Source organism: Polypterus senegalus, chromosome 8 (assembly GCF_016835505.1).
Source record: "Polypterus senegalus isolate Bchr_013 chromosome 8, ASM1683550v1, whole genome shotgun sequence".
NCBI lineage: Eukaryota > Metazoa > Chordata > Cladistia > Polypteriformes > Polypteridae > Polypterus > Polypterus senegalus.
This window is the reverse complement of record NC_053161.1, coordinates 157615376-157634354: the sequence shown is the minus strand read 5'-3', so window position 1 is coordinate 157634354 and position 18979 is coordinate 157615376. Positions and strand designations below refer to the sequence as shown.

Below are 18979 nucleotides of genomic sequence, written 5' to 3'. Positions count from 1 at the left end.
GGGCGTCTCACCAGTCTACACAAGACCCACCCGACTGTCCCCAAAAGGCGATCATAGCGTCAGCGAACACATCTCTCTATACTATATAAAAGAAAAAGGCAACTTTCCTTTCTTTACACCTTTTTTCCTTTATATATATATATATATATATAATTACACAAGCGTGTTTAGGAGTAAAGGGCTTGAGTACATGTAATTCCATACCGGACCAGCGGGTGGCAAAGTGCACTAATTCTCCCTCTGGATCTCTTAGACCATACTAGGGAAATCCCGCCTGGCTCTGGGGCAGCCAACGACATAACTTCTGGTTCCAATCCTGATGACATCACTTCCCCTACTGGCGTTAAAAGCTGCCATCTTGTGTATACTAAGTCAGTTCTGTTTTGAATTCAGTTGTGTGAACAGGTCTGTGCTTTTGACTCAGTTTTGCAGCTGGGAAAAATTATATGGGTGGTTGCCCCAAACCTTCTCAATGTCTTATGGTTGTTTTTGTGACAATATATATGTGTGTGTATATATATATATATATATATCTACTGTATATATATACACCTATCTATAGATATACAGTATATTATATACACATACATAAAGAAAAATTACACATGCTCATTCTTAAGTAGTGACTTGTTCTGGGTTGAGATCTGAAAGCCCTCGATAGGTTACAAGTTTCTGAACTGTACAATTCACAAGCTTCAAAGCTCCCGAGTACATTTGAAAGTGTAGCTAAATGGGCCTGAAATGGTCCAGCAATGCCACCATGGCATCATTAATACTTCTTGTACGTAAAAAGGATTCACTTTGTTATAATTATGTGAAAAGGTGAGTTGCAGCCCGCCGTCTGTTTATTCTGTTTCAGACAATATTACTAAAGCTGACCCCCGTGCCGAGGATGCGGTGATGATGGTGCTGCTGTACCAAGCACATTTTCGGGCGCTGGCTTCACACACACTTCTGCCTCAGAAACCGCTGGGTGACCATCTGGCTTTGGGCTGACAGATATTATTCCAAGTCACAAAATGCAATAGTGGACAGTGTAAGAGATGTGGCCAGTGAACTAAGCAATGTAAGGGCTGTACTATGTCATATTGACCACAAATTAAATGAATTGGTTAAAAAATAAATGCTGCATCTGATTACTTAGTTTGAATGTAATTAGCAGAATGTCAAAACAAGTTGTAACGCTGTCTAATTTGGCTGATCATTTGGTGGGTCTGGGCCAGGTTCGTCATAGTGCATCTCTTCAGGTACGGGCAAGTAGGACGCTACATGTCTGCATAATGCCATACATGTTCTGTGGACTATAGAGCAGCACATTAGAGTGGAAATGCTTTCTATTTACATGAGCAAATGCATTCTCTGAAGGCACCTTTATACTGTACTGTTGGTGCCGAGCACCACAATGGATCAATTCCCTGCCCTGCTTAAAAGGACTGTTTGCCTTTTGCTGCGCTAGTTGGAAAAAGCACCGGTGACTGTGTGAAGCTGCCAGTTTTATATGTTCTACTGCTATATATGATGTAATGTCAGCTCATTCCTTTGGTGATTTGCCTCTGGCTGATGTAACTTATCCCGCATCACTGCAATAGCAATGTGTGTGCACTTGACCCCTCAGATTACACTTCAAAAACTGTACACTGCTGCAGATTGCACTTTGATGTTTCACAGTTCAACCACAGTGTAATGAAATCTTATCTATCTGGACAACATGAGGATAATACCATCCTATAGAGCTGGCATGGCACGACTCTGCAATGTTTGTGAAATACCCGATCAATCAGTAAGTTCATGCTGAAAAGCACCTGTGGCTAAAAACTTGAGAGTGGACAGAACTTGCAAAGCAGCAGATCGAGCACAATTCCTCAAAGTCTGCCTTTATAAAGCCAGCACCAGTTCAGCACACAGTGCCACGAGGAGAGTTCTTGGAAATTGAAATCGACTTAGAAGCCAATCATCATCATCATCATCTATGAATACACATTCTATTCTAATTCTTCCATTTACAATGTTTTCTAACAACGCTAAAGTAGCTCTGGTAGATAGAATAGTTTGGCCATTCCATGCACCATTATATTCTTATACGTAGAATGATTACTTACAATCAAGTGAATTAAATTTATAAACGATATGCAATTAATTTCAGTGTATTTGATAAATCCTGCATCATTGATGTGAATATGAAAAAGAAGGTAAATGAAACAGAAACAGTAAAACAAAGCAAAAAGTGTATACACAAGGTGGGGCGCTGCCATGAAAATGTGTGGCTTTATGCAAAGTTTAGTTTTTAATACATCTCTAAGTGTGCATGGAAATGGGTGTATGCAACATTTTTATACGAGGCCCCTGACCTTCTGCTCAGTAGGAAATTATAAAATTTAAAAAAGTTAAAAATAAATAAATAAATAAATCATCTGACCTGTCTAGCATTCAATAGATTTGCCAATGTAAAATACATTACATTCTGTGATCTACAAAAAATTACAAAGGGGTGCTCTGCACTCCCTAACTAGTGCCATCATTATTCTAAGATGAACATAAGTGTTAAAAGCTATTAATTACCAACACATTAATTTTGCTCCATAGTTGTCAGTTTCTTTGAATGAATTGCACAAAGGTGAATCCCACAAACAAATCATTTCAAAACAGTGCTTGGTGATTATGTGCACAAGAGGCTCCGACTCTAGGTCTTAACAATTTTTTAGAATAACATACTGACTTTGGCCCACTCTTCAAGTAAAGGTACCACTATAATTTTAGTCAGACTTCTGGTGGCTTCTAGCTGCTCCATCCATCCATCCTTTATCCAACCACCTATATCCCAACTACAGGGTCACGAGGGTCTGCTGGAGCCAATCCCAGCCAACACAGGGCGTAAGGCAGGAAACAAACCCCGGGCGGGGCATCAGCACAGTACAGGGCATGTGCGCGCGCGCACACACACACACACACACACACACACATCCACACACCAAGCACACACTAGGAACAATTTAGAATTGCCAATGCACCTAACCTGCATGTCTTTGAACTGTGCAAGGAAACCCACGCAGACACGGGAGAACATGCAAACTCCACGCAGGGAGGACCCGGGAAGCAAACCTGGGTCTCCTAACTGCGAGGCAGCAGCGCTACCACTGCACCACCGTGTCGCCCGCTGCTCCATTATATTGGCTATTATCTGGGCACTGATTGAGAAATCCATATGGTCATCAAGGGCATTTTTCACACTGCTCGGAAGTAAAAAAAACATTCAAGTTGTTATAATTATAGAAAATGAAAGATATTAAACTGTTTACAAAATATTGGTGCAGAAATTAAATTTACACAAATGTGTGCATTCAAACCAAACAGACAGTCTTAATAAGAGGTATACTGCTGTGATTTAATTTTCAATAATCATAAATATTGATTTATTTTATACTATTTCTTTTAAATTGCAACCCCCACTGAATGCTCTCCAGGATTTCTTAAATATGCATCTAACTGTGCTGTTGCCAAGTCCAAAAACTGAACATCTGACTTACTGAATATGCCTTTAAGACACTACTCAAAGTGACATCACATTTCTATTCAGACCAAGACTATGCCGGATACTGTACTGATTTTGTTATTTTTTATTTATTTATATATTACCGCTAAATAATTTAATCACCAGTTACACAGCAATAGAAGTTAAAGATAGCGCATACTGTATTCTAATCGTGAATATAATCAAATTCTCCAAGATAGATAGCACCCCTATTCAAATTTGAAGCCATAGGTTAATGTACTTTTCATGAGGAATATGAGCTGATGCAGCCCCAGTGAGTGCATGATCGGCCGGGTCACTAGCAAAATCTCTGCGACTAAACTGTGAAGGTGAAAGGTGCAGTAAGACCAAGGAACAGGGCGGCTATGCGGGCCCAACCAGTACACACCTGTACGACAAAACAGTACGAGGCTCAAACTAGACCCCTGGACTGTTCTGGTGTTAAACGAGACTTTGATAAACATCACACAGCGTGTGTTTTCATTTCTCTAATTAATTTAACTGCGCATGTACACCAACTCTGTGACCATCCAAGCGTCATCCTAAACAAAACAAGAAGCACACGACAAAGAATACGATGACTCTTTAGAACGGGCTTCCATTACTATCATCTGTAACTTAGGCATCATTTTTCCTCTTTTCGCTTTCACATAATTTAAAAGTACCCACCATCTGTCTAATGAAGAGGTGCTTATCCGGACAGTGAAACACCTTCAGTTAGCCACTCGACTGCAGGCAACAGTCCAGCTGCAGCACTCCGCATGTCCAATGAACAGCCAGTGGGGTTGCTTGTTTATGTCACGTGCCTTGGACCGCCAAACATTCAGCTGTCGCTGACGTAGGAGGTCAGCGCCTGTGTTCCCATGTCACATGTTTTTAACTGCCAAATTAAAAAAAAACAGACACAGAAGCGATAGTAGAAGAGTGTACTACGAAATAAAAAATAATAATAATAAAAAAAAGCGGTAGTAGGAAGACCGATTAAAGATGAACAGGTAAGCGTGGTAGGGGAACCAAACTGATTGTGTGCGCATGTTAAGCTTCTGGGCAGGTTTAATTACTTTTAATGCATAATGACACCTTTTATTGGCTAACTAAAAAGATTACAATATGCAAGCTTTTGATGCAACTCAGGCCAGACGTAATGAAAGAAATAACGATAAAAGGATCCTAAATCGCTAGTACCTTCACCTTTGAGTTTGAATTCGTTTATTAACTTTGTACGCAATGTAATGTACAATAATGTTACGTAAACGTGAACTTATGCCTCCCTCAAATGAGACTAGAGCATTAGCTGTCAGTGACTACGACTGCACTCGAGAGTTTCCCTCGCTGCATATCACACACCAAGTAAATTACCGGCTGAGAGCCGCGACTCACGATTATAGACGAAGCTGCTAGCTAAACGCAAAACGGCTGCATTTAAGGTGAAACGGAAAATACAAATACGTAGTGGCTTCATCCGACACATACGTTGAATCTCAGTAATGGCATATCCGACGCGGCAGATAAATCTCTGATCTGAACCAGACGATGGATATTCTGACTGTTACTGTGAAAGTATTGGGTGCCGTTTGTAAAATGGTGTACTTGGATTTTGTACCATCGTTTATTGTACACTTACAGCATTCCAAATGTAAAAGTGCTCTCTATCACAAATATGAAAGCACTTGTTTAAATGGTAAATTTAAACAAATCTTCTTTTTCATTCACCCCACACCCAACTTGCAGGGTATATGCACCAACAACAGTCATCATCACACTGTCTGTCTGACACTCTTTTCACCTCCAAAACACTCTTGACTTACTGTTCCTTCAGAATAACTCCTACCCCATTTCTCCTCCCATCCACACCATAATAGAATAAACTTGAATCCACCTCGCCTAACTCCCCTTTCATTTAGTCTCTTGCACGCACAATATATCAACCTTCATTCTCTCCATCATATCTGCTAACTCTCTCTCCTCACCGGTCATACAGAAGTCTAATGGGAATGATGGGAATTGGATTGATAGGCCAGAAACTGCTGAATGTGCATTATGTAATTTTCCACAAACGGTTTACACAACTGGCTTACTAAAATCAGTGGAATAATTACATTATCTTTAGAGGCAGTCTGGAGATTAAATGAACCATGAATGACTTGCATTCCTGTTCAGAGTTGGTTATATCAATGCCACAAATGAAGCCCCGGCACTGTATGACCTTAACTTAGTTTCAGGGATTGAGAAGGTCATGTCATGTTACGCTTTGTTTAAAATGAATTGCTGCATGTCGTATGCAGAGGACGCTTTGCGTGTAACATTTGTAAATAACTTAAAAGTAAACCCAGCGCAAATTCTTGCAGTGTTAGTTTTCTCTGTTGTTCAAGGTTTTCTTAGTGTTATTCAATGTTTTTACATTTAGTTTACTATTACGCTGTGCTTTCTATGGTATAGTTAACTATATTTGTGCGTAAAAACTTAAAAAAATATATATTTGCATACAGTTCATATGATCTGGAATGGATTAATTGTATTTACATACAATCCTATGGGGGAAATAACTTCGGTTCACGACCAAATCGGTTTACGACCAGAGTTTTGTAACGAATTATTGTCGTGAACTGAGGTTCCACTGTATTACTGTCAAAACAAATTACAGGCATTTTACGGAAATACAAACCAGTATTACTGAGAGAGAAAATTAAAGGCACACAATACAGTGACGTATATTACAGCCACATACAAGGTCCCTTGCCATTTAATATAGACTGTTCATACAAATGTTTATGCACTACTGTTCTAGAGCCCGTTATTTTAACGGGCTTAATGTCTAGTATGTATATAATATTCCTTTTACTGAGAAATCAAAATAATGTTAGATGGGACGGTTGTTCCTCATTACTTGGACTTTTATGAGGAAGAAAAAACGTATTACAGAAGAGTGTGAAATATTGTTAATGCTGCTCATCATGAGCTCTTCTTATTAGAAGAGGGACTGAGGCCTTAATGAATGGTGATTGGCTTAAACCTCAGAAAACACCATTTTACAGTATGCTGATCTTTTTCAGAATTGGCAGAGGTGGAAAGTGCAGTAGCCCAGGGGCCAGTGGGGGCCTCATATTTAATTGCTATTCTTCTTTTGGTTGTTCCCATTTAGAGGTCACAACAGCAGATCATCCGTCTCCATCTATCCCTGTCTTTTACATCATTTTCTGCCACACTGACTGCCTGCATGTCCTCTCTTACCACATCCATAAACCTCCTCTTTGGCCTTCCTCTTTTCCTCTTGCCTGGTGGTTCCATCATCAACATTCTTTCCCTGATGTTCCCCTCATCTCTATTCTGCACATACCCAAATTACCTCCGTCTAGCCTCTCTCACTTGGTTACCAAACTGTCATAACTGTGTTGTCCATCTAATATACTCATTCCTAATTCTGCCTACCCTCGTTACCCCAAGCGAAAATCTTAACATGTCCAGCTGTGACACTCCAGCGCTGCCTCCTGTCTTTTCATCCGTGTCAACGACTCCAAACCATACAATATAGCTGGTCTCGCTACCGTTTTATAGACCTTCCCTTTCACTCTTGAATGTACTCTTCTATCACAAATCACTCCTGTCATTCTACTCCATCCAGTCCGCCCTGCCTTCACTCTCCTCTTCACCTTTCTGCTGCTTTGATAACTTAATACTGTCAAACCTACTGAAGCCATGTCAGTGTCACAATGGTCAGTGGCTATCCTGGCAGTGCTTTGCACAAGGCAGTTACCAACTCTGGATGAGGTGTCAGTCCAACACAGTGATTGTTCTTATTGACTTAGACAAAGAGAAAACTGTTAAATTTGAATGTATACTAGAGATGGCAAAATTCAGATTTGGGCTGATATGTGAGAGGTTAAAGTTTCATCCATTTGAATTGAGAAAACAACAAAAAACAACAAACTTTAGTCTTCTTTCGACTGCTCCCGTAATTGTTGCCACAGCGGATCATCTTCTTCCATATCCTCCTGTCCTGCCCATGTTGTTCTGTTACACTCCCCACCTCCAGGTCTTCTTTCACCACATCCATACACCTTTAGGAAAAGAAAATTATTTACACCAGGGGTTCTCAAACTAAATTAGAGAAATTAGAAAACTAAAAAAAATATTAAAATGTACCAAGCAGTTACGTGGGAATAATGTATTTTTTCTTTATAACAATATTTTCATCTTGATATTCATTCTGTTTTTCTGGGGGTTCTAATTGTTTAATTAATCCATTGTTTTCTAATTAGTAGGTCTGGTGCTAAAGTAGTTGCAGCCTTTGATTATTGTTTGCCAGCGTGTCTGCTCTGCCCGTTTTTAATTGTCATTAATAAGATACAATGAAGGGGAAAAACTACTAGAAAAAAGGGCAAAATATAATTAAATCAATAAAAGAGAAGTTAAGTATTTAAATCTCTAGCAAAAATGGAAATATTCCTAAATGTCTTATGATAAATGTAAAAATCAATTAATCAACATTTATTTATATAGCACATATTCATACAAAAAAATGTAGCTCAAAGTGCTTTACAAAATGAATAGAAAAATAGAATACACAATAAAAGATAAACATAAGTCAACATTAATTAACATAGAATAAGAGTAAGGTCCGATGGCCGGGGTGGACAGAAAAAAAAAAAAACTCCAAAGGCTGGAGAAAAAAATAAAATCTGTAGGGGTTCCAGACCAAGAGACCGCCCAGTCCCCTCTGGGCAATCTACCTAAAATTAGTCAAACAGTCCTCTTTGTATTTAGGGTTTTCATGGAAGGACCTGATGATGATGGTCACGTAGACTTCTGGCTTTCAGTCCATCAATGTTGGTGCATCCTGAAGCTTTGAGTAGGTGGTGGTGGCACAGGCCGTCACCACAAAGAAACCGGAAAAAGAGACAGAAGAGAGAGTTGGGGTCAGTACGGATTTTGGAGCCACTGTGAATAGTTATTATGAAGAATTGAACATACAGAGTATCAGTATTAAGTTAAAGTGAAGTTATAAAAAGGCCATGTTAAAGTAATGTGTTTTCAGCAGTTTTTTAAAGTGCTCTACTGAAATCCTATTGGCAGGCTATTCCAGATTTTAGGTGCATAACAGCAGAAGGCCGCCTCACAACTTCTTTTAAGTTTAGCTTTTGGAATTCTAAGGAGACACTCATTTGAAGATCTAAGGTTATGATTTGGAATATAACGTGTCATGCATCTGTGATTTCTTAATGTAGAATAAGAGAAACGAAACAAGTCCCAGCTACTTAAATGAGCTCAGTGCTATCAGTTGTCGCCGATTATGAATCTGGTTGGAGCGAAAACAAAAACCTGAAGCCACAGCGGGCCCTCAGGACCAACTTTGAGGACCTTGGCTTCGTGTATTTATTTATTATATATATTAAAACTAAGTTTGGTAAAAAAAAATTATATTATAATTTCTATATTGTTCCCAAAACACAGCATCTGGGAAATAGCAGTTCACTTAATTAGCCCAGGAGTCACATTTTAAAACAGAAACAGGGTTGGAACAAAAACCCGCAGCCTCAGAGGATCCCCACCCTGAATTGCCTAATAAGAGGTCTGAAGCTATACAGTAAAGTTCACATTATAAAAATGAAATAAACTTTGTGTATAGCGATATTTCAGAAAAACAGAAATTACAGATGTAGAGCCCTGCCTGTGTGAAGTTCAAATAGGGAGGCTATGAGTAAACTGATTTGAAGCATGCGAGGTTAAATCTGGGATAGCGTGTGCGGTTTTGACCTCCATATTTTAAGAAACGGCCATGATCAGGTTAGCTAGACTGATTTCAAGGGCAGTTGGACAGGTTAAAGAAATGTAACTAAGATATGTTGACTGCATTTTGGTGTAGTTCTGAACATGCTCTCCTATGTTCTCTCTTCAGAGAAAAAGGCAAGTTGCCCTATCAGCAACTTCAACAAAATGCAGAAGACATGTCTGGCTGTCTAGCAGCCTCTGAGAATGGAACCTGAATGTGAATATGTGGATAAGAAGAGGTGGGTGACTTCGAGGTACTTTTCTCGCCACTTCTGTCTCTTGTGATTTTGCTGTGCTGTTCAGCTTTTGACTATTTGGATGTGTTTTGTTTTCGACTTTCAGCTTTATACTTGGAGCACATAAGGAACCAGAAAAAAGTAGAAGGGTGCAGACTGGATGAATAGTGTAAAGAAGACTGCAGAGCCCTATCGGGCCGACGCTCACTCATCTAAGACCCGAGAGTCTGCATACTCCTGGAACTGTCATGACTCCACTTTGCAGAAGAGGCTAATTTGACAACTTTAAAAGCCCTGCCACTATCTGCCATTCATTTGTTTTGCTGATTAATGGAAGTGCTGGCTGTTTTTAGTACGCACCGTCTTTTTCAGTATCCTTTACATTGTATCCTTTCTCTGTGGTTGGGGTAGGGTGTTTAGGGGAGAACATTTTACCAAGGATGCTCAAAGAGTAAGGTTCAAACACCCCCAATGCAATATAATGAAGAAGGGCAGATTCTCACAGTACACCTGAGTCTCGATTCATTTACACCATGGAGAGCAAAAGAAAGGTGGATATTAAAGAAGAAGACTCTGAACTGGACTCTGTGCAGCATCACACAAAGGTTTGTGGAATTAAGAAAGAGGAAGACTGTAAATGGGAACTGATAGTCATTAAAGAAGAGTCTGAGCCAACATCACTTAGTATTGACTTACAAAAAAATGAACCTTTAAACTGTGTCAAGCTAGACCACTTTCAGTCGGAGTCTGCCTCGCCGCATGTATTTCCAGATGTGGAGTTAACTGGAGCAGGTTTCAAGAAAAGTAAAGCACACTCCCTCCAGAATCATTCTGTACAGGCGAAAGCTGAATGTTTGGATACGGACGTGAAGGAGACTGAGAAAGCATCATGTTCAGAGTATTCTGGAGAAGGTAAGAGATAACAATATTCAATGTAAAGTTCAATGTGATCTAAAGGGCTAATGACCATTTTTAGACATTTTTGCAAATTGCCACATTTAGCTCTAAGACTTCTCAACTAAATCTAATTTTGGCCACAGGCCTCCAAGATTGTGACCTGTGTTTGTCTGACTGGTGGAGGAAGGGTACTTCAGGATTGACCTATCAGTAATACGCTCCAGTTTTCACCTCTCATCCCGAAAACAAATCAAGAAAAATATATTTGTTTTGGGCCTGGATCAGGATGTCTGTAACGTGACATGCTTTGTTTATATTTGCAGAGTTTTCAGTTTTTCGGTTCTGTCTTCTGCATCGTTTCCTCATCTGCATAAATTGTGATTTTCTGCAAGTGGGAAGTCGTGTGTTCTGGTGTGTTTGTGTGAGTGTTTTTCTATTTCGCCAAAGACCAGTTTTATCCATATAGTGATCACTGTTTTTATTATTTTCACTTTATTTTTTTTGAAAAGACAAGATCTCGACAGACATTACAACCTTGTTGGGCTTGAGACAATCTGGACGAGAACATAGTCATGTACCATGAACCCCATTTTAGTTTCCTGTTCTCAATTTTCAAGAGGGTCCTCCCAATCAGTGTTTGATAAAATAGCATCCAACATGATTACTATATCTTCTTAATCACACATATGTCTTGATTCAATTTTGGTATTTGGTACACTGTATTAATCTTTGAGGGGAAGTTCTTTTCGCATGACCTTTGGAAGCCAAGAGTGCAGGGTCAACCATTGTGCATCGACCCTAGAGCAATTTTCAGGTTAAGGGCCTTGCTCGAGGGCCCAGTGGAGTAGGATCCCTTCTGGCAGTAATTGAATTTAAACTGGTAACCTTCCAGATAATATGTGTAACATCAGAATTTAGAAATCTCTACTCCTTCAATCACTGTACTTCTTCCTTATTGACTTAACCCACAGTGATTCTGACATGTTCTTTCTCCATTCTTGATCTTTGGAGCTTGAATTTGTTTAAAGATAGAACTCCTCACCTCCTTCTTTCCTTCCTTGTCTGTCTTTCATGTGTATTTAAAAGTGTTGCACTATTACACAAGACAATAAATTTGAGCTAGAACGACCTGTGGCCATAATATTCCTCTACCTTTTTTTTTTTTTTTGAGCCGTGATTCCTTAACTCTAGTGATGCATGTGTTAATGATCATGAAGAGTGGCAGGAGGAAAATGACTGTACGAGATAACAACTGAAATCTTGTATTGACCAAAATGTTACCTGGTGAGAAGGGAGCTACGTGCCTGTAATATTCTAAGCTGACTTCACCATTTAGACCATCAGCTTTCTGGTTCAGATAAATTGTTATACATCATTGGGAGGATTTGTTTTCTGCAGTTGTTACTGGGTAAGATACGATAATTGTTTTAAATACTCCAAGTGCCAAATTGTAAACTCCCCTTGTCCCCTTGCTAACATCTTAAAAATTCTTGTAATTGTGCAACAACACCATTTTGTATCCTCTCTAAATATCTTAAATGATTTTGACTCTCACTTCAGATCAGGATGTGGTGTTGCTACTGTGGCACTCTTGTGTGTTAGTGATCTTACACATCCTCTGGACTTGGAGCAACATTGTGTTGTCTCATTCATTGATTTGTCAAAGTCTTTTGATGAACTTTTCCTAGGAAATCCATCATCCAACCCGCTATATCCTAACACAGGGTCATGATGGGAGGGGGGACTGCTGGAGCCAATCCCAGCCAACACAAGGTGCAAGGCAGGGTGCCAGTCCACCGCAGGGCACACACACCCACACTCCAAGGACAATTGAGGATCACCAATATATGCAGACATGGGGAGAACATGCAAACTCCATGCAGGGTCACGGGAATCGAACCCAGCTCTCCTTACTGGAAGGCAGTAGCACTACCACTGCGCTACCGTGCCGCCCTGCTACATGAATGATTTTGTTAATTATCTATGTGATAGAGCATAATTACAAAGGGGGTTCCTTAGGGATTAATATGTAGCCCTTTATATATATATATATATATATATATATATATATATATATATATATATATATATAAGATTATTATATATAGATTGCGGTTTTGAATAATGAACCAGGCTGGGAGTTTTTAAAAGCCTCAGGAATCTTTTGAAGGTGTTTAGAGTTAATTAGTTGATTCAGATGATTAGGTTAATAGCTCGTTTAGAGAACCTTTTCATGATATGCTAATTTTTGAGATAGGAATTTTGGGTTTTCATAAGCTGTATGCCAAAATCATCAATATTAAAACAATAAAAGGCTTGAACTACTTCAGTTGTGTGTAATGAATCTAAAATATATGAAAGTCTAATGTTTATCAGTACATTACAGAAAATAATGAACTTCATCATATATATATATATATATATATATATATATATATATATATACATATATATAAACTGCTCAAAAAATTAATGGAACACTTTGAAAACACATCAGATCTCGATGGGAAAAGAAATCCTCCCGGATATCTATACTGATATAGACTGGGTAATGTGTTAGGAACGAAAGGATGCCACATCGTTTGATGGAAATGAAAATGATCAACCTACAGAGCCCTGAATTCAAAGCGCCCCAAAAATCAGAGTGAAAAAATGATGTGGCAGGCTAGTCCATTTTGCCAAAATTTAATTGCAGCAACTCAAAATTGTACGCAGCACTTTGTATGGCCCCTGTGTTCTTGTATACATGCCTGACCACATCGGTGCATGCTTCTAATGAGATGACAGATGGTGTTGTGGGGGATCTCCTCCCAGATCTGGACCAGGGCATCACTGAGCTCCTGGACAGTCTGAGGTGCAACCTGGTGGCATTGGATGGACCAAAACATAATGTCCCAGAGGTGTTCTATTGGATTTAGTTCAGGAAAGTGTGGTGGCCAGTCAATGGTATCAATTCCTTCATCCTCCAGGAACCGCCTGCATACTCTCACCACATGAGGCCAGGAATTGTCATGCACCAGGAGCCACTGTACCAGCATAGGGTCTGACAATGGGTCCAAGGATTTCATCCTGATACCTAATGGCAGCCAAGGTGCCTTTGTCAAGCCTGTAGCGGTCTGTGTGACCCTCCATGGATATGCCTCCCCAGACAATCATTAACCCACCACCAAACTGCTCATGCTGAATGATGTTACAGGCAGCATAATGTTCTCCATGGCTTCTCCAGACCCTTTCACTTCTGTCACGTGCTCAGGGTGAACCTGCTCTCATCTGTAAAAAGCACAGGGCACCAGTGGTGCATCTGCCAATTCTGGTATTCTATGGCGAATGCCAATCGAGCTGCATGCTGCTGGGCAGTGAGCTCAGGGCCCATTAGAGGACATGGGGCTCTTGGGTCACCCTCATGAAGTCTTTCTGGTTGTTTGGTCACAAACATTCACACCAGTGGCCTGCTGGAGGTCATTTTGTAGGGCTCTGGCAGTGCTCATCCTGTTCCTCCTTGCCCAAAGGAGCAGATACTGGTCCTGCTGATGGGCTATGGACCTTCTATGGCCCTCTCCAGCTCTCCTAGAGTAACTGCTTGTCTCCTAGAATCTCCTCCATGCCCTTGACACTGTGCAGGGAGACACAGCAAACCTTCTGGCAATGACACGTATTGATGTGCCATCCTGGAGAAGTTGGACTACCTGTGCCACCTCTGTAGGGTCCAGGTATCGCCTCATGCTACCAGTAGTGACACTGACTGTAGCGAAATGCAAAACTAGTGAAGAAACAGTCAGAAAAGATGAGGAGTTCACCACTGCTGTTTGCAATTGCCATTGAACCACTGGCAATACATTGTCGAAATACTGATCAGATAAAGGGGATTAGCAGAGAAGGACTGGAACAGAAAATCTCATTATATGCAGATGACATGGTACTGTATATATCGGACCCAGAAAATTCTGTGCCTGCAGTCTTAGCAGCACTCACAGAATTTCAAAAGATCTCTGGTCTCAGAATTAATCTGAATAAAAGTGTACTCTTTCCGGTGAATTCGCAAGCATATAATATTAGATTAGACACCCTTCCTTTTATCATTGCAGAACAGTTTAAATACCTCGGGTAAACATCACAAGTAAACATAAAGCTCTTTATCAACAAAATTTCGTCGTCTGTATGGAAAAAATTAAACAAGACTTGCATAGATGGTCAACCCTTCATCTCACACTAGCTGGAAGAATTAACACTGTTAAGATGAATATTCTTCCTAAGCTCCTTTTTTTATTTCAAAACATACCAATATACATTAATAAATCATTCTTTAAGCAATTAGATTCAACAATAACCTCATTTATTTGGAATTCTAAACATCCACGCATCAAAAGAGCGACCCTACAAAGACAAAAGGCAGAAGGCGGCATGGCTCTACCTAACTTCCAGTTTTATTACTGGGGGCAAATATACAGGCGATAAGAACCTGGACACAAATAGAAGAACATACACAGGCATGGACCGCAATAGAAGTAAAATCCTGCAGTACTTCTTTGTATTCCCTGCTCTGTGCTCCAATAAACACACGTTATCGGCAATACACTAATAACCCAATTGTGCTCCACTCACTTAGAATCTGGAACCAATGTAGAAAGTATTTTAAGAAGGAGAAGCTTCTATCTGTGGCACCTCTGCAAGAGAACCACCTCTTTCAACCTTCACAAACATATGCAATTTTAATATCTGGAAAAATTTGGAATTAACTTGCTTAGAGATCTTTATATAGACAACGTCTTTGCATCCTATGAACAATTACGTTCCAAATTTAACATTCCAGCTACAAATTTCTTTCACTATCTTCAAATCAGGAACTTTGTTAAACAGAACCTTCCAGATTTTCCTCATCTTGCACCCTCATCCACGCTGGAAAAATTATTGCTCAATTTCAAGGAGTTAGACTCCATCTCTACAATATATAAAATCCTTTTACAATCCCTTCCTTTCAAAGATCCAAGAGGACACTGGGAAAATGATCTCTCAATTAATATATCAGAAAAGGAGTGGAAAGTAGCAATGCAGAGAATTCACTCAAGCTCCATATGCGCAAAGCGTACAATTATACAACTCAAAATTATATATCGAGCACATCTGTCTCGACTAAAACTCTCAAAATGTTTCCAGGGCATGATCCAACCTGCGAACGTTGCAACCAAGCCCCAGCCTCACTAGGTCACATGTTCTGGGCCTGCTCCAAATTAACATTATTCTGGACAAAAATTTTAATTACCTCTCAGACAGTCTTGGACTCACAATCCCTCCTAACCCATTAACAGCTGTGTTTGGGGTTCTTCCAGAGGGTCTTAAAGTGGAGAAAGACAAACAAATTGTGATTGCATTCACTACACTGTTGGCACGCAGACTCATTCTGATAAACTGGAAGAACCCAAACTCTCCTCTTTTAAGTCAGTGGGAAACTGATGTGTTATATTATTTAAAATTGGAAAAATCAAATACTCAGTTAGAGGATCTGTGCAGACTTTTTCAAAACATGGCAGGATCTAATCAGTAATATTTTGAAATGAGTTTATAAAGCACAGAGAATTTGTTGATTTAGGTATTTTTAAAAGCCTTAAATTTTACACCGTTTGGCTTGCTCTCTCTCTCAAGGGTGGGGATCGATCTGTTCTTAGCATAATTCTTTTTTTTTGTAAAAACTTGATTGCTATGTATTGATTGTAATAAAATTAATAAATAAATTTAAAAAAAAAAAAAGAAAAGATGAGGAGGGAAAAATGTCAGTGGCCTCCACCTGTTAAACCATTCCTGTTTTGGGGGTCATCTCATTGTTGCCCTCTAGTGCATCTGTTGTTAATTTAATTAACACCACAGCAGCTGAAACTGATTAACAACCTCCTCTGCTACTTAACTGACCAGATTAATATCCCATAAGTTTCATTGACTTGATGCTATACTCTGATTAAAAGTGTTCCTTTAATTCTTTTGAGCAGTATATATATATATATATATATATATATATATATATATATATATATATATATATATATATAAATATATTTTATACTGTTTTAACATTAATAGAGAGTTTAATTAAATACTACAGAGTTTCACTTACACAGATGACCCTAACATTTATTCATTCTCATCTCAGGCCTTGTAAAATGTATATAAAGAAATTTACTGTTGATTTGGACCCCTGCATACAAGAATTTCACTCTGTACAGGTGGCAATAGTGACCTTATGACCATATAATTAATTAGACTTCGTTCCTCCTGGGCCAGATGGCTCATTGGACACCATGTGATCGCCAACTTCACTGCACAGAGGTCTTCATGAAAGGCGTGCCCACAGGTTTGTCATGGTCTCCCTTGCTTCTGTTTCCCATGCACACATGGCCACTTTTGGTAGGTGTTCTGGAGTGTGGCCTGTGAATATGACCGTATAATATTGAACACAAATAAATGATCTTAACTTTAACTGTATTCATCTCATTTAGAACAAGCTTTTTACCAGATCATGTAGTATGGAGGACTTTTCTACTTTAAACCTGAGAACATTAGCGGCAACTCCTTTTGAATGATTACATGCCTATATGTACCTTGGGGATTTGTTTGATGAATGTAGTATTGTGAATGAATTAATGGCAGGATTGGACTTCTTTTTATAAGAAGAAAGCACTGTCCAGACATGTATACGATCCCCTGTGGCGACACAATTTCCTTAAGTGGCCCTCTGTTGGTACTTAAAAGTTTTTGACTCCCTTTATTGGAACTCTGTGGATGTTCCTGACATACACTGCAGCATTCTCAGTCAAGATTGGATAACTGTAGAAGTGCAACCTTCTTGCACCAAATTTGGTATGAAAGATTTTCAGCACCCCAGCGGTACAGGATAAGTTTTTAGAAATTGGCCAAATTACAAGGTTCACCTTTTTATGAGATTTTTAAGATTACGTTGGTTAAACTCCTCATTATAGAGTGTCTATGTCACTAAGATTGTGCTATTGTTTTTTGTTTTGGCCTAATTGGTGACATTATTTAATTTGTTTTTTTCTCTTCTAGTAATTTCATTTTTATTATTGATTTCCCTTTTAATGTAATCAGAACCTTACTGCCCTGATAAATGAGAACACTCTGTCACCTTTACTTTCAGATTTCACTTTTGAACCGCTAGCTTTAGCACTGTGTGATTACTCTTAATTACTATATGCGGTAATAAGCTCAAAATTTCTTTCTGTATTGATAACATCCTATTATTTAATAGTGACCCACGAACTGCCCCCATATAGTGTCTCCTTTTAAATCATTTGAAACTCAATTGGGTTATAATAAAAATAAATAAATTTGCTGTTCTTGTAAACCAAGCAGTTTCACCATGTCAACCACATGCTTTCCTTATGTCATTTTCATTGCAGATTCTATTAGGAAGGTGGGGCAAAGTTGTGGTAGTGCTACTGCCTCAGAGTAAGGAGACCAGGGTTCGAGTGCTGGGTCCTTCCTGAATGGACTTTGCATGTTCTCCCTGTTTCTGCGTGGGTTTTCTTTGAGTGCTCCAGTTCTCTCCCACAGTCCAAAGACATGCAGGTTAGATGAACTGGCGATTCTAGATTGATCGTAATGTGTGTTTGGGTGTGTGTGTTTGCCCTGTGATGGACTGGCACCCTATGCTAGCTGGGATTGGCTCCATCACCATACGACCTTCTTCAGGACTAAGCGGGTTAGTAGATGACTGACTGATTGATTTTATTTGGCATTGATGTCTGCAAGGTATGGAAGGCCCAAGTACAGCTGTGTATTCAGGATCATCAGAATCTGTTCCTATGAGGTGAGACACAAAAATTACCAGACTGGGCGTGGGGCTTTCCTGGAAAACTGTCTGGTGGTCAGCCAGACGTGAATCATAGAACTACAGCATTGCCCCTGGAATCTGAATGCTTGTGGAGATTAAATAAAGTCAACTGTTGGACTTTTACCTGGTGTCTGGAGTCATGGACAGGGGTTCAAAGGAGCTAGAGCGCCCCCTACCTACCACAATATATATATATATATATATATACAGTGCATCTGGAAAATATTCACAGCGCATCACTTTTTCCACATTTTGTTATGCTACAGCCTTATTCCAAAATTGATTTAATTCATTTTTTTCCTCAGAATTCAACACACAGCACCCCATAATGATAACATGAAAAAAGTTTACTTGAGGTTTTTGCAAATTTATTAAAAATGAACAAACTGAGAAATCACATGTACAGAAGTATTCACAGCCTTTGCTCAATACTTTGTCGATTCACATTTGGCAGCAATTACAGCCTCAAGTCTTTTTGAATATGATGCCACAAGCTTGGCACACCTATCCTTGGCCAGTTTCGCCTATTCCTCTTTGCAGCACCTCTCAATCTCCATCAGATTGGATGGGAAGCGTCGCTGCACGGCCATTTTAAGATCTCTCCAGAGATGTTCAATCAGATTCAAGTCTGGGCTCTGGCTGAGCCACTCAAGGACATTCACAGAGTTGTCCTGAAGCCACTCCTTTGATATCTTGGCTGTGTGCTTA

At 39.5% G+C, this 18979-nt stretch overlaps 1 protein-coding gene across 1 annotated transcript in view; it reads right to left on the bottom strand.

Annotated features, from left to right (window-relative positions):
- Positions 1 to 4284, bottom strand: part of LOC120534642 (zinc finger protein 850-like) — a 54488-nt gene extending 50204 nt beyond the window's left edge. The window contains exon 1 of the mRNA XM_039762233.1: positions 4199 to 4284. The gene's annotated coding sequence lies outside the window, so the exon portion shown is untranslated. The remainder of the gene's footprint in view (positions 1 to 4198) is intronic.
- Between the last annotated feature and the right edge of the window lie 14695 nt (positions 4285 to 18979).